Consider the following 16,639-nt stretch of genomic DNA (forward strand, 5'->3'; position numbering starts at 1 on the left):
CGATCAAAGAATGAGGAAACAATTGCACAAACACACCCTCTTCCTCATCTTCCTTCATACCTAGTGTACCGGCGGTAACATAGAAGTTGGTAAGATGTCTATATGGATCCTCATGATCCATACCGGTAAACTGGTTATGAGTTATCAAGTTTATCAACCCAGACTTCAGCTCAATAGATTTGGCATTACGGTTGCCAAGATTAGCTAGCCTCCTCGGACTAACCCACATAGGTAGAGCATTCTCATCTTCATTAGCCATGACTACTTCTGGTTCACTCCTCGGAGATGAATGTGCAGAAGAATGTGATGAAGAATCACCTAGTGATATAGTATGCACCGAACCTGACGGAGAAGGAATAAAAAGTAAAGATTCCGGCTGAGCCAGCCTGGCTAATCTCCTAGCTTCCTTTGCTTGCTTTCTAAGTAACCTAGCAGTTTTCTCAATTTCAGGATCAAATTGTAGGTCTTCTTTATCAACGGTACCTCACATAAACAAAGTTCACCAAGACTATACCAGGTGGTTAGCATAAAAAATAATGAATGATATATGTGTATAAGTATATGCATGAAAGAATTTTGTGCAAAATTGACTTAACATGACAAAATTGTTTCAATACTTATGATAAAAATTTCCGTTACTCCCCGGCAACGGCGCCATTTTGATGTAGGATTTTTCCTACACGTCATATAACTATGTACACGTGAGTATATATAGGATCGTTTCCACAGGGAGTTACGTTTAATCATAAGCATTTACACAATCGTTCACATTAAGGGTTTGGATATAATTTGTTTGTTTGTAACACTATATCCATGTTTGACACTAAAGTAAAAACGAGAGGGGATCGAACTATTTCGCTTGCGGTATAAGATAACGAGCAAGCATAACAGCAGCAATCTCTCGATCGATTAACAGACTCTAGCTTTATAACCAATATTATCACAATCATTTCTACAATATCCTTCGTGTCCAAAGCGACATCGTTATTTCTAAGTTAGCGTTTAAACATTCGTGTCCAAATTCCTTAAACGATAACAAAGTCGATCGGATAACTTAATCGACCGTGTCCAGCCTGATTAAGTATCCGAAAGCATTAAAATCTTGATTAAAAGTAATTATCAAAGGTTTACAAACTTGTCAAGAGTGATTTAACATAAGATAGATTGTTATTCTAGTTCTAGATTCAAGAGTTTGTGTCCAAATCATCTTGAATCTCTTTGAAAGCATTAAAAGCAAGAATAACAACAATATTGAATCATATAGCTAGAACCATATATATTAAAAGATCAAAAGATTACATAATAGCTTGATTGTTACCTCAATACTACAAAGAAGGTTAGTTACATATAGACATGTAAACTAATGCAAGGAATGAAGGAAAGATGAAGATTCCATGCCAAGATCCTTGATGTCTCAATGAATCTAGGGTTGAATCTACTCCTTAATCACTTGCTTTGTGTTTCTCTCTATGAAATAGCTCTAACCTCTCTCTAGAAATGTATAAAATGTTTCAATGGAATAGTGAATACCTAAAAGAGAGGTAAAAATGCTATTTAAATGGCCTGTGTTTTTGCACCTGCGCTAATAGCGCAACTCACGCTAATAGCGTGGTAAGGCGGCCTATAATCTGGCCAATAGGAGAGTGCCACGTTGGCCTTGCCCTGCTGCTACGCTCCAGCCACGCCAATAGCGTATCTCTCTGGAGTATTTACGCTAATAGCGTAGCTTACGCCAATAGCGTAGTTCTTCTTGACTAGCTACGCTCCAGGTGCGCCAATAGCGTAGCTCTCTGGAGCTTGTACGCTAATAGCTCAGAATACGCTATTAGCGTACTCTTCAAGAGTTCTCCAAAACCTACGCCCCAGGTACGCTAATGGCGTATCTCTCTGACCTTGGCCATTTCTTCATCACGCTAATAGCGTAGGACACGTTAATAGCGTGGGATCTTGAACTTTGACGTTTCTTGCTCCTTGCTTGTATTTTCCTGCACAAAAAGGGTAGAATAAGGCTCAAAAGCATAAATGACATATTTACACAATAATTGGAGTTTTCCATAGAGAATCTTGCAAAACAAGTCACTAAAATGCCTAAACTCCTATATGAAATATATCACTTTTAAACACTTATCACTTAACCAAGATCCTGGATTGGAATACAACCTTGGACATGCAGCAGCATTAAAACTCTTAAGGAGAGTTTGCCACCCATTTGAGTCCCACCAGGCTCGAGGGATTAGTATCAACAGTAGCACACGTGGAGATACCCGGTTTAAAAAAAAAAATTACTAAATTGAAGAGAGACTGATACTTTAGGATTAAATTGATGCTTAATTCTATAATTTACTTTTTTTACTCTTTCTCAAACTATTACTCGTGTCAATGAGTCAGTGTCATGTCCGTTGTCGTGTTATTGGTATTTACTGTTTTATAATATACCTTCTTCCCTTTCATAATTCATCTTATTTAGTGCTGTCACAAAGACATACACAAACTATGTTCTGATGAACTTACAAATTATATTTCTCATATGCATATATCAAGGAAAGAAAGTGAAAATTTTCTATTCACTTGATCTCTATGGAGTCAAATGAAAAACATACTAGTCCAAAAAATGGACATGATGGTGCACTCTGTAGTGTAGTTGTGATAGAAAACAAAGTAGAGAATTTCAAGACAGAAAAAGTTTCTCCTTTCCATGTCAAAGATGAAAAACATTGGAGGAATAATAACCATGATGGAGAAAATGAACATTTAGAGAAATCTGGGCCATTAGGAATGTGTGATGATCCTTATTGTACTACTTGTCCTACTTACTTCAAGGCTTCTCAACAAACAAATCCAAAATATTCAAATGAATTTGATCCTAAGGTATGTTTCTTCCTAAAATGTGTTATATACCATTATTTCTACTTAATTTTGGAAAGCGTTTCCTTCTACAATTTGAAATTCACTTCATACTTGTAAGGATTGACGACGAGTTTGACATAATCCAGTGTGCAACTGCAACCATGATTTTGATAAAAACTACAATATAGAGCACCGACCAAGTTTTGATGTCACCGTGATTTCATCAAACTCACCTGTAATCCAAACATGCGCTTAGTATGTAATAAAAAATTATAATATAAGATGATAAACTAAAATACTCATCTAACATTTTGTTCAATGCATCTTTATTCTTACCACTGTTCAATATATGATTTTCACATAACCAAGTATAGTTTTGTCCATGTCTTGAATGTTTACAGTTCCAAAATGCATTTTATGGAGATACCAAGGGTTTTGGGAGAAATTTTTTCTTTTTCTGCTCTTCATGTGTTTCTGGAGTTATAAATCCTCTCACACAAAACTTGTTCAACAATGGAACAAATTTCTAGCGCCATTTTTTGCATGGTGGCAATTTTTGTGGATCCATTATTTTTATTCTTAATATATGTGCAGAAGGTATATGATTCTTTTCTTTTAATTTATTTGAAATATTTTTCTCTCTATTTGTGTTTAACTTTGCTTCGCTGCATACTCTATTTTAGACTATAAAAAGAAATCTATTATGAATGAGACTCCGAACTCTTTTTACAAACACTTAGAAAAAGTTTTAGAAAAACCAACACAGTTCAACCCCTCTTATTGTTGCGAATTCGATGAAAAACTCACACCAATAACAAACTTGATGTGTGGGGCAAGGGATAATTAAGCAACCAAAATCAAAGTGAATAACAGTGATAATCACAAGCAAAAGTAGAAAACAGCAGCGAGAAGAAAAGAGAACACAAATAATTTGTTGACCCAGTTCGGTCCAAATTGACCTAGTCTGGGGGAGAGCAGCCCTCCGTTCCACTATATGATGAGTAACGTTACAAAGAGATTTCAATGGGTTACAAGAATAAGTCTCCCGCCTAATTCTACCCAAAACCCAGCCTCTTCCCGTAACCAAGAGACTCAATCCTAATAGTGTTTTCAAGGTGAATCAACCCTCAAACCCTAGTGTTTGTTCCAAAGAGACAAACTCTACAAACCCTAGTTTTGTTGTTGCCTTTCTAAACCCTTGTTTCAGCCCCCTCTATCTCCAGGTTTACACTGATACAATGTCTATATTTATAGTAAAAGCAATCCCTCATAAATTGGAACCAAATCTCACGCTGAAAATACGTTTTTATTTTTCTGCATCAGCGCACCATCGTAGTACGATTTTCCACATCGTACTACGATTTTTCCAGAATGCGAAGTCCATACCTGGTTCAAAAATCGTACTACGATCCTCCACATCGTGCTACGATTTTGACAGCTTCCAGACATCAATTTCTCCAATTTTGAGTCACTTTGACAACACTTATGTTATTGTCAAGGACTTCCTTGTCTATTTTAACATACACACACACACACACACAAACAATTGGATGTGCCCTACTCCACATGTTGTGTTCAAGTATTTTTGTACACACATTTTTGTTCTAATATTATTTATAATTTTTTAACATTTAGCATGCATAAAAAAAAATTAATTAAATTTTGTTCTAATATTACACATCTTTTGATATGGATATAAATTTAAAATTACAGGGTTCATATTCGATATCTAATTTATTTATTAAAATAATGAAGAAACTGAAAATTTTACAAATATTTATTAAGTTTTAAAAAAATAATACAAACATGCAGGAAAGACAATATGACGGTCCGCAGGAAAAACGGTAGAAATACTGGTTTCCTGCATATTTTCCTACGGTAATATTATATGCTGGAAAGTCAAGTAATGGAAACGGCAGGTAAATTCTCAAGAATTCATGGCGAAGTTTCTAGTAGTGACTATATGCACCACTACCGTTATATATATATATATATATATATATATATATATATATATATATATATATATATATATATATATATATATATATATATATATATATATATATAACGGTAGTGGTGCATATAGTCACTACTAGAAACTTCGCCATGAATTCTTGAGAATTTACCTGCCGTTTCCATTACTTGACTTTCCAGCATATAATATATGCACCACTACCGTTATATATATATATATATATATATATATATATATATATATATATATATATATATATATATATATATATTTTTTTTTTTTTTTGTGAGACTTACTTTACTTTTTCTATTATCGTTATGTGTTGGCTGACCCACACGGCATACATGAAATTTCGACCTTGCTGCGTTAATTATACTTAGTTGGTAGTAAATTTCATTTTCTCTAACATGAAAAATTATCTAATCTGAAATTAAAATTGAAACTTAATTGTCCTAAAGCAGATTAAATTAATATACTAATATATTATTTTTTTGGTTACATATACTAATATGTTTGAATACAATTTAAATGTGTCAAAAGCAAAAATAACGATTACACTATTGTATGATTTTACACTTGTGCTTTTCCTTGTTACATTATATTATTGTGTATTGGCCAACACAAAAGACAGGAAAAGGAAAAGAAGTTTGAACGTTCCCATTCATGTTTTCCAATAATACACACACACTCGTCCGTATTCTTCCTTCTCATACTCCTCTTCCTATTATTCTCTATTCTCATGGCTCTTCCTTCTCATACTCAATCATCTATCTCCTCCTCCTCCTCCTCCTCTTCCTTCTCCTATGGATTCACCTATGACGTGTTCCTTAGTTTTAGAGGTAGCGACACTCGCTATGGTTTTACTGGAAATCTCCACAAAGATCTTTGTAAGAAGGGAATTCGCACCTTCATTGACGACAGAGAGCTTCAAGGAGGTGACAAAGTAACACCGTCACTTTTCAAGGCCATTGAAGAGTCTAGGATTTTCATTCCTGTCTTGTCTATCAATTATGCTTCTTCTTCATTTTGCTTGGATGAACTTGTGCACATCATTCACTGCTTCAAGGAAAGTGGGCGTCTAGTTTTGCCGATTTTCTATGATGTGGAACCTTCTCACGTGCGACATCACAAGGGCAGTTATGGTAAAGCACTAGATGATCATATAGAGAGGTTCCAAAATAACAAGGATGGCATGGAGAGGTTGCAGAAATGGAAGAGTGCTCTAACTCAAACTGCTAACTTCTCTGGCCACCATTTCAATCCTAGGTACCCCACTTAACTCATGTTTTGCATTCTTACTTATATCATATTTGTTTAATTTTCTATTTTCTGACCATTTCATCTTGCAGTTAAAATATGAAATATTTAATTTATTATTAACTAGTGTAAATCACTTGTATGTCAAAACAATATTTAAATTCTATTTATACAACTATTATCAATATGTGATTATGAATTTGTGATTGTGAATTTGTGATGAATTTACTCAAACTTATTTGATTGGGTAGGAATGGATATGAATACCAGTTTATTGAGAAGATAGTCAAATATGTATCCAACAAGATCAATCGTGTTCCTTTAAATGTTGCCGATTACCCTGTTGGTCTCGAGTCTAGGGTCCTAAAAGTAAATTCATTTCTGGATGTTGGTTCTAATGGTGAAGTTCAGATGCTAGGTATCCACGGGACTGGTGGAATGGGAAAGACAACACTTGCAAGAGCAGTTTACAATTCCATAGCCGACCAGTTTGATGGTTTGTGTTTTCTTCACGACGTAAGGGAAAACTCAGCTAAGTATGGTTTAGAGCATCTACAGGAAAAGCTCCTTTCCAAATTAGTTGAATTGGACGTTAAGTTAGGAGATGTCAATGAGGGAATTCCAATCATAAAGCAAAGGCTTCACCGAAAGAAGGTTTTGTTGATTCTAGATGATGTTCATGAACTGAAGCAATTGCAAGTTTTGGCTGGAGGACATGATTGGTTTGGTCCTGGTAGTAGAGTGATCATTACCACTCGAGACAAACAATTGCTAGCAGGTCATAGGATTGAAAGAGCATATGAAATAGATAAGCTAAATGAGAATGAAGCTCTTGAATTGTTGAGGTGGAATGCTTTCAAAAAAAACAAAGTCGATACATATTTCGACAACGTTTTACGCCATGCAGTAACTTATGCTTCAGGCCTTCCATTGGCTTTAGAAGTAGTGGGTTCCAACTTGTTTGGAAAGAATATAGGAGAATGGAAATCTGCATTAAATCAGTATGAAAGGATTCCCATTAAAAAGATCCAAGAGATACTTAAAGTTAGCTATGATGCTTTGGAGGAAGATGAGCAGAATGTTTTTCTCGACATCGCTTGCTGCTTCAATGGATATGAATTGAATGAACTGGAAGATATACTTCATGCTCATTATGGTAACTGTGTGAAACATCAAATCAGTGTGTTGCATAAAAAATCTCTCATAAAGATCAGCCTGTGCTCGTGGAGTTATGTGACATTACATGCCTTGATAGAGAAAATGGGTAAAGAAATTGTCCGTGAAAAATCTCCAAAAGAGCCTGGAAGACATAGTAGGCTGTGGTTCCATAAAGACATAATTCATGTCTTAGAAGAAGATAAGGTGAATATACTGATATCCATGAATGGTTATTTTGTTATCTTAAGCCTTCATTTTGTTCGTTTTTACTAATCCTATTAATATCAAATTGTAACCTATTCTTGAATGGTTTCTTTGTTATCTTGGTTGATTTGTGTTTTTTTTTTTTTTTTTGCGCTTTAAGGGATCAAGTGAAATTGAAATTATATATTTGGAATTCCCGTCATCTGAGGAAGAGGTGGTAGATTGGAAGGGAGATGAACTCAAGAAGATGCTGTTGTGAAAGTGACTCAAAATTGGAGTTTGGAGGCCAAAATTGATGTTTGCTGAAAGTACAAATCGGTGGCCGATTTGGAAAATCGGTGGCCGATTTTGGCTGCCTTTTGGGAGGCTTTCTGTTCGGGAAAAATCGGTGGCCGATTTGGAAAATCGGTGGCCGATTTCGCGTGCTGTTATTTTTCAGAAACGTATTTTTGGGCCAGATTTGTTACAATTTTATGGGAGTTTCTTTTACTATAAATATAGGCCTTGTATCAGACTATTTAGAGAGAGATAGAGGGGGCTGAAACAAGGGTTTAGAAATCAAACTAGGGTTTGTATAGAGTTTGTCTCTTGGCAACAAACTAGGGTTTGAAGGTTGATTCACCTTGGGAAACACTATTAGGATTGAGTCTCTTGGTTACGGGAAGAGGCTGGGATTTGGGTAGAATTAGGCGGGAGACTTATTCTTGTAACCCATTGAAATCTCTTTTGTAACGTTACTCATCATATAGTGGAACGGAGGGCTGCTCTCTCCCCCAGACTAGGTTAATTTGGACCGAACTGGGTAAACAGATTCTTTGTGTTCTCTCTTCCTTTTTTTTTTCTCGCTGTTGTTTTCTACTTTTGGCTTGTGTTAATTGTTCCATACACTTTGATTTTGGTTGCTTAATTATCCCTTGCTCCACACATCAAGTTTGTTATTGGTGTGTTTTCTCATCGAATTCGCAACAATTGGCGCCCACCGTGGGGCAAAGGTCAAAGGATAATCAAGTATCATGGGTTCAAAGTGGGATATTGAGAAGTTTACCGGCGATAACGATTTTGGGTTATGGAAGGTAAAGATGGAAGTGGTGTTGATACAACAAAAGTGTGAGAAAGCTTTGAAGGGTGAAGGTTCGTTACCGGTCACCATGACACGAGCGGAGAAGACCGAGATGGTGGACAAGGCCAGGAGTGCCATTGTCTTGTGCCTCGGAGATAAAGTTTTGAGAGAAGTAGCAAAGGAACCAACCGCGGCATCGATGTGGGCAAAGTTGGAATCTTTGTATATGACAAAGTCTTTGGGTCATCGGCAATTCCTAAAGCAACAACTCTACTCATTCAAGATGGTGGAGTCAAAGGCCATCATGGAGCAACTTACAGAGTTCAACAAAATCCTTGATGACTTGGAGAATATTGAGGTGAATCTTGAGGATGAAGATAAAGCTATACTCTTGTTGTGTGCTCTACCTAGATCTTTTGAATCGTTTAAAGATACCATGCTCTATGGAAAAGAAGGCACTGTTACCTTGGAAGAAGTTCAAGCAGCTTTGAGAACCAAGGAGTTGACTAAGTCGAAGGACTTGAGAGTTGATGAAAACGGGGAAGGCCTAAGTGTTTCAAGAGGGAATGGTGGAGGTAGAGGTAACCGGGGAAAGAGTAGTAACAAGACAAAGTTTAAATGCTTTAAGTGTAACAAGATGGGTCACTTCAAGAAGGATTGTCCGGAGATTGGTAATTCCGTACAAATTGTCTCTGAGGGTTATGAGGATGCAGGTGCTTTGATGGTGTGCTGTTTAGAGGATGAAGGTGATGTTTCTCACCTTGGGGGTGATGCCTGGTAGAGCGGTGATCGTCTGGAGAGACGTTAAACACTCAACATCAGCCTGGAGAGGCGGTGGTAAGAATACTCATGATCTACCGGTTGAGGTGGAGGTTCAAGGAAGACATAGTGGGATGTACTCATTTGCTAGTTGAGAGGTTGGAAGCTCAGCTTTAGGTGGAGTTGAACACACCGGGAGTGGTACGACTATGGAGGACCTTGGGTGCTATGCTCTAGTGGTGAGCAAGGGTTTTCTTCATGAAGACGGAAGGCATTCCGGAGGTTGAAGAATGTATAGCACGGCTTGTGGAATTACCCTAAAAGTCCAAGGGTGATTGGATGCAAGGTGATCTTCAAGGAAGCGGGAGATGTCTCGTATTGAAGAGGTATGGTGTAGTCTTGTAGAACTACCTGAAATTCCTAGTGTAGTTTGGATACAAGGATCTTCGAGAAGGCGGAAGACATTCCGATGGCTGAAGAGGTTAAGGTGTGTACTTGTGGAACTACCTAAAATTCCTTGAGTAGTTTGGACACAAGGATCTTCAAAGGGGCGGAAGGCATTCCGATGATTGAAGAGATTAAGGTGTAAACTTGTGGAGCTACTTGGTGTAGTGGGAAGCAAGGGAAAGAGCAGCAAGGTGTTGATGTTAAATGGGCATCATCACTAATTTGGAGTCAAGGTGGAGATTGTTGTGAAAGTGACTCAAAATTGGAGTTTGGAGGCCAAAATTGATGTTTGCTGAAAGTACAAATTGGTGGCCGATTTGGAAAATCGGTGGCCGATTTTGGCTGCCTTTTGGGAGGCTTTCTGTTCGGGAAAAATCGGTGGCCGATTTGGAAAATCGGTGGCCGATTTCGCGTGCTGTTATTTTTCAGAAACGTATTTTTGGGCCAGATTTGTTACAATTTTATGGGAGTTTCTTTTACTATAAATATAGGCCTTGTATCAGACTATTTAGAGAGAGATAGAGGGGGCTGAAACAAGGGTTTAGAAATCAAACTAGGGTTTGTATAGAGTTTGTCTCTTGGCAACAAACTAGGGTTTGAAGGTTGATTCACCTTGGGAAACACTATTAGGATTGAGTCTCTTGGTTACGGGAAGAGGCTGGGATTTGGGTAGAATTAGGCGAGAGACTTATTCTTGTAACCCATTGAAATCTCTTTTGTAACGTTACTCATCATATAGTGGAACGGAGGGCTGCTCTCTCCCCCAGACTAGGTTAATTTGGACCGAACTGGGTAAACAGATTCTTTGTGTTCTCTCTTCCTTTTTTTTTCTCGCTGTTGTTTTCTACTTTTGGCTTGTGTTAATTGTTCCATACACTTTGATTTTGGTTGCTTAATTATCCCTTGCTCCACACATCAAGTTTGTTATTGGTGTGTTTTCTCATCGAATTCGCAACAGATGCAAAACCTCAAAACACTTATTGTTAAGAATGGGAGCTTTTCCAAAGGTCCTAAATATCTTCCTAAGAGTTTGAGGGTATTGGAATGGCATAAATATCCTTCACGGTTCATACCGTCTGATTTTTGCCCAAAGAAACTTTCTATATGCAAGCTAAAGGAAAGTGACTTTACATCATTTCAGTTGCGTGGCACAGTGAAGGTAGGTGTAAATGTAATGATTTTATTTCCTCATCATATACACTATAAGAATATTCATTCATTATATTTTGCAGAGGTTTGTTAATATGACAGAGTTAAATCTAGATAAATGTCAGTATTTAACAAGGATGCACGACGTCTCCAATCTCCCAAATTTAGAAATATTTTCATTTCAATATTGTGAGAATTTAATTGAAATTCACAAATCTGTTGGGTTGCTGAATAAACTTGAAATCTTGAACGCTGAAGGTTGCAGCAAGCTTTTGAGTTTCCCACCACTGAAGTCAACCTCTCTTCAACAACTGAAGCTTTCATATTGTGAGAGTCTTAAGACTTTTCCAGAAATATTAGGAGAGATGAAGAATGTTACTAATATTACTTTGGAAAACACTTCCATTGAAAAACTGCCTGTTTCATTTCAAAATCTCACTGGGCTTGGTTCCTTAAATATAGAGGGAAAAGGAATGCTTAGGTTACCTCGTAGCATTTTTAGGATGCCAAATTTGTCATTCATTATCTCTGAGGATTGTCTATTTCCAAAGAAACATGATAAATTGAGTTCCATGGTGTCTACAAGGGCAGAATATATACAGCTGACAAAATGCAACTTGTCAGATGAATTTCTTCCAATACTTGTCAGGTGGTCGGCTAATGTGAAAATATTAAACCTATCAGGAAATAATTTCACAATTCTTCCAGAATGCATGAAAGATTTTCGCTTTTTATGGTCTCTTAGATTGGATGATTGCAAGTGCCTTCGAGAAATTAGAGGGATTCCACCAACAGTAAAACGGTTGTCTGCAAATCCTTGACTTCCTCTGCCAGAAACATGCTATTGAATAAGGTTTATTTTTTATTTTTTTTGTTTTCCTTGTATTTGACTTAATCTTATATAAGATTGTTTACTCTATGAATTATTTATGGCCAACAGGAACTGCATGAGGCTGGAGGAACATACTTTTGTTTTTCAGGATTTGTGAGGATTCCAGAGTGGTTTGATCACCAAAACATGGGACAGACAATTTCTTTTTGGTTTCGTAACAAGCTCCCTTCCATGGCTATCTGTTTTTCTACAAAATCAGTTGCTAAAACCTGGTCTTATTATGATATTGAAATACCCACTCTAATCATCAATGACAAAAAATATGATCATCCAATTCACATGGTTATGTTTGGTATGCTGTCGACTCATCATACATATTTGTATGATATGAACCGTGAATCTAATATACTTTACCACATGGACAAAATAATTATAGAAAATGAATGGATCCATGCAGAGGTTACATGTGAACATCCGAAGGTGGAACCAGTAACAGAAATTGGAATCTATTTTTACAAACAGGAAATTAACATGGAAGAAATTCGATTCACCAAACCTTATAAAAAGATAAAATTAAATGATAATGATGATGATGATGATGTTTTCTATGATGTTGATGATGTTCTTGATAATGATGATGATGGTGATGATGTTTTTTATGATGTTGATGATGTTCTTTATGACGATGAAGACGACCACCATTGGTGCAAAAGCATAGATAACAGGACATGAAAGTGAGATGACAAAATTTATGGAACAGAAACAATGAATGGAATCATTGACATGCAAGTGAAAGCAGCCATGTGTGATTTTCATTTCTTCTAATGTTATCAATGCATTCATTGGATGATACTGTGAATGATGAATATATAGTCCTCTCCACTGTCCTACGATCAAGGAATTGATTCAACGTCGGATTGAGGTACAAAGCTTATACTAATTAAACACTTCTCTCCTCAGCATGTGTACGTTTCAATTAATAGTAAGTGATGAATCATATCTCTACTATTATTAGCTTGAATTTGATTCGTTGTGTATCTTAATTTAGATATTTACTTCCTTGTTGGATCATAGTTGCTGAATAAACTTCTATTTGTGTTAAATTTGATATTTGCGTCCTTATTTTCAGAAATATTAGGAGAGATGGAAAATATATCATCACTTGTTCCGGCGGGCACCATAGAAGAGTTGCCATTTTCTTTCCAAAATCTTATCAGACTTAATATTTCATAGAATGATGTAATTTATGTTTGTAAACTTGTAAACTATTTATAACTATCAGGAACTGCATGAGGCTGGAAACGCAAACTTTCATATGGCCGGAAGTGCAACGATTCCAGAGTGGTTTGAGTACCAAAGCACAGGACGATTAATTGCTTTCTTGTTTCATAACAAGCTCCCTTATGTAGTTGTCTTCTTTCTTACAAAATCGATGTATATCAAACACTCCCTCGTTGAATTTATTTCATTTGAGACTCAATTTGTTCATCATTGGCTATGAATGTCAATGTCAAAGTAGATCACAATTATTAATTGATTCATTTTAATGCTTCTGATTTTCCTGAAAGTAATATGATAATAAAATTCAACTATCGTAATGAAATTCATGTATGTTATAGTATGTTCTCAAGAAATTTTCCTTCTAACTATTGTTTATAGATAACGATATTCAACTATCATAGTTATTATATTTTCCTGGATGCTTTAAAAATGATGACATCAATGATCACTTTTTCACAAAAGTTCATGATCATGATGCTATAGGTTAGGTAAAACTGAAAATAAAATTTGATGCATGATTTGCAAAACATGTAAGTTATCTTCGAAAATAAAATTTCATACGTTTCTTTAAATTCTCACCCGTCCCTGAGCAAGAAGAGGTGAACAATACCCTGCATCTGCACACAACAAAAGGAAAAATTAGAACAGATATTAATCGATTCATTTGAATCAATCTGATTTTCATGAACGTAATATGATAGCGGAATGTGATTGTACTCGCCTTTATTTTGATTAAGCAGCAACTATTCCAGGTAGAATCTTTAAATATTTATAAGCCTTAATTTTTAACTTCGCGTGCAAATAGAGTTTTTGATGTTAGTCAGCGCATTTAGAAAAAGTTTTGATAATCAAGCTTTTGGAATTGAGGAATCAAGATGCATTAGTTGGATAATAACCAAATATGGGGAGAAGTTGATAGTCAGCTAAAAATTTAACTTCCGTCAATCTGAAATTCATGCCTGCTCTTGTACATGACTAGTTTTCAATGAAATCACTATTTCGACACATGAACGAAAGATGGTAATGCCGGTCTATTTTGAGTTTGTATAATTTCACTCATTCAGTATGTGTTGGTTGATGTTGAGTTTCCTCCATTTTAGAGGCCTAATGTTGTGATTAAGCACAGTTTCTATGCTTCTATAGTTGCCAAAGATTTTACTTCATATATAGTCTAATGTGAACCATTCGCTACTTCGATATTTATGCTAGACTTTAATGCTGGGTTTTTTATACTTATGAATGATGTAGAAAGAAACAGATAAATGTTGTTCTGATTTATTCCTCACCAGCATGAGCTGGTTTAAATAGTGAGATTACAACTTAATAATTAATAAAGGGTATAAGTAGACTAAAAATAATATAAAGCTGTTATGTTCCATTCATTTTCCAATCAATGGAATGAAAACATTTAATAAAATATTCAAACAATGGAATGAAACCTCTAATCCATTCTGCTCTGCTCCATTTTGTTCTATTCCGCTCCGTTCTATTTCATCAATCCAAATAAAGCCTAAAATTGTAGGGGTTATACATATATGTAAATGAGAACTTATTTTAAATAATAAAAAAAAAATTAGTTTTTCCTTAAAGAAGAAAAAATAATTCGTTTGTTGAAATATTTATGCAAAATAAAAGAAGGAGAAAATTGGATGCATACAGTGATGTCACTTGTAAATGTTTGTTATAAAAATAATCTTTGGTACGAGACATGCCTCACTCGCGCACCTTAGATTGCACCCTTATACTTCTGTCATCCAGTCATACTAGTCCTTATAAAGTAAAGCTTCTTTTGCAAAAGATAAGAGAGTAAAGCTTCAAGAACAACACGTTTTCATCCAAGTGTAAGTGGTTTTTCTTTTGCAGAAGATAAGAAAGTAAAGCTTCAAGGACAATGATTGACTAGTCACAAACTATTGTTTACGCGTTTTCACTCCAGGCTAAACCATCAAAGGACAATGTTTTTTTTTTCTTCCAGAGGAAGGACAATGATTGACTAGTCACAATGATTCATTACTATTGATTTTGAATCTCGTTGAACATCTTGATCATTTTGATCACATGGATCTAATTTATTATCAAATTAATCAGTGAATTATATCACTTACTAACAAATTAGTTTGTCAAGTATGTCAATTGCTATTACATCCTTAAAGTAATCTTGAACATTTTGATTACTTCAATGGACAAAACCTAGCTATGAGAAATCAGTACCACTAGCACTCTTGTGTTTGTTTGTTTGTGACTCAAACTTCACTTTGTCTGCTTTAAGAAATTACATGGAATGACAATGGGGAAGTGATGACTGATGACTACTATCATTGTGTATTGGCTACCCCACACGGTAGATAGGAAATTTCGTGCTTGGTGGCTTGATCAATTGGTAAATTTCAATTTCTATAACATGAAAAATTATGTAATCTTAACGTTAATCCTTTTTTTTTTTAAGGAATCTGAACTTTTAATTGAAACTTGTAATAAAGCAGACTAAATTAATATATTTGAATACAATATAAATATCTTAAAAAGCAAAAATAGTGATTATATAAGGTAAGAAAGTCAAGCTTCAATAACAATGATGGGAAACTATGAAGCACATACACTCCTCGGATTAGGCGTGTTCCAGTGTCGGACACGTGTCGTGTCTGACACCGACACGACATCGACACTTGTAATTACATTGAATTATGTGATTTTCTTAAATTATTAGCTCAGTCGACGTGTCAGTGTTCGTGTCGTGTCTGGTGTTCGTGTCTGTATTCGGGCTCCATAGATTGGACATTAACAAAACTGTAAGACACTTGACTATTGTTTACGCATTTTCACTCCACGCTAGACTATCATGTAATATTTTTTTTGTTAACATTTCAATTTCAAAGGGAAAAAAGGTTTGGTAATACAAATGTTAGTTGACAAGTAAAGTCTATCGAACAATTATCTTATCGAAGAATCAGACTTTAGCCCTACTATTGTTTATGTTACAATTTTTTTATTCGCTTGTAATATGTAAATTTATCTGAGTAAATCACCAACTCGATCGCGTTCTGAAATTGTAGGGGTTGGACATTTATCTATTGAAATTTGTAAATAGGGAAAAGATACCTTGATTTTGAAATATGTTGAGCAACTTGGTCTAATTTCGTGTCAACTAGTCTATGAATTATATCACTTTACCAACAATTACATGACTTACTAGTAAATTAGTCCCTTAACTATATTACTTACTATCAAGCTCTACCTCACAAGTTAATGAAGAACCAATTAGTCTTTTTGCATATTCGTAAATTTCAAGTACCATCTACCACTCAAACTTTACTTTTGTGCTTTAAAGAAAGAAATTACAAAGAATAGGGATAGGGAAGTGATGATTACTATCATTGTGTACTATGTATTGGCTGACACACGCGGTAGATAGGAAATTTCGTTCTTGGTGCTTTGAGCCAAAATGAACACAGTAGATAGTAAATTTCTAATATGAGCTTTTAAATTTTAATTGAAATTTGTAACTGGAGCAGATTAAATTAATATATTAATATATTTGAATACAATATAAATGTCTCCTAAGCAAAAATAATGGTTACACTAATGTATGGTTTTATTCTTGTGCTTTTCCTTAATACATTATATAACTCGTGACTATTTTCAAATAATCAACATTAATGTAGTGTTT

General features: G+C 35.4%; 1 pseudogene across 1 annotated transcript; it reads left to right on the forward strand.

The window, feature by feature from the left end:
- The first annotated feature begins 5,452 nt into the window (after positions 1 to 5,452).
- LOC146917447 (TMV resistance protein N-like) lies at positions 5,453 to 13,243 on the forward strand (annotated as a pseudogene). The gene is made up of 7 exons (XR_015015631.1): positions 5,453 to 6,091; positions 6,334 to 7,444; positions 7,605 to 7,689; positions 10,667 to 10,869; positions 10,943 to 11,712; positions 11,800 to 12,673; positions 12,821 to 13,243. The product of XR_015015631.1 is annotated as a TMV resistance protein N-like (transcript).
- The last annotated feature ends 3,396 nt before the right edge of the window (positions 13,244 to 16,639 follow it).

The sequence above is a fragment of the Medicago sativa genome, chromosome 6 (genome assembly GCF_051527215.1).
Source record: "Medicago sativa cultivar Bolivia chromosome 6, Bolivia_mono, whole genome shotgun sequence".
Taxonomy (NCBI): domain Eukaryota; kingdom Viridiplantae; phylum Streptophyta; class Magnoliopsida; order Fabales; family Fabaceae; genus Medicago; species Medicago sativa.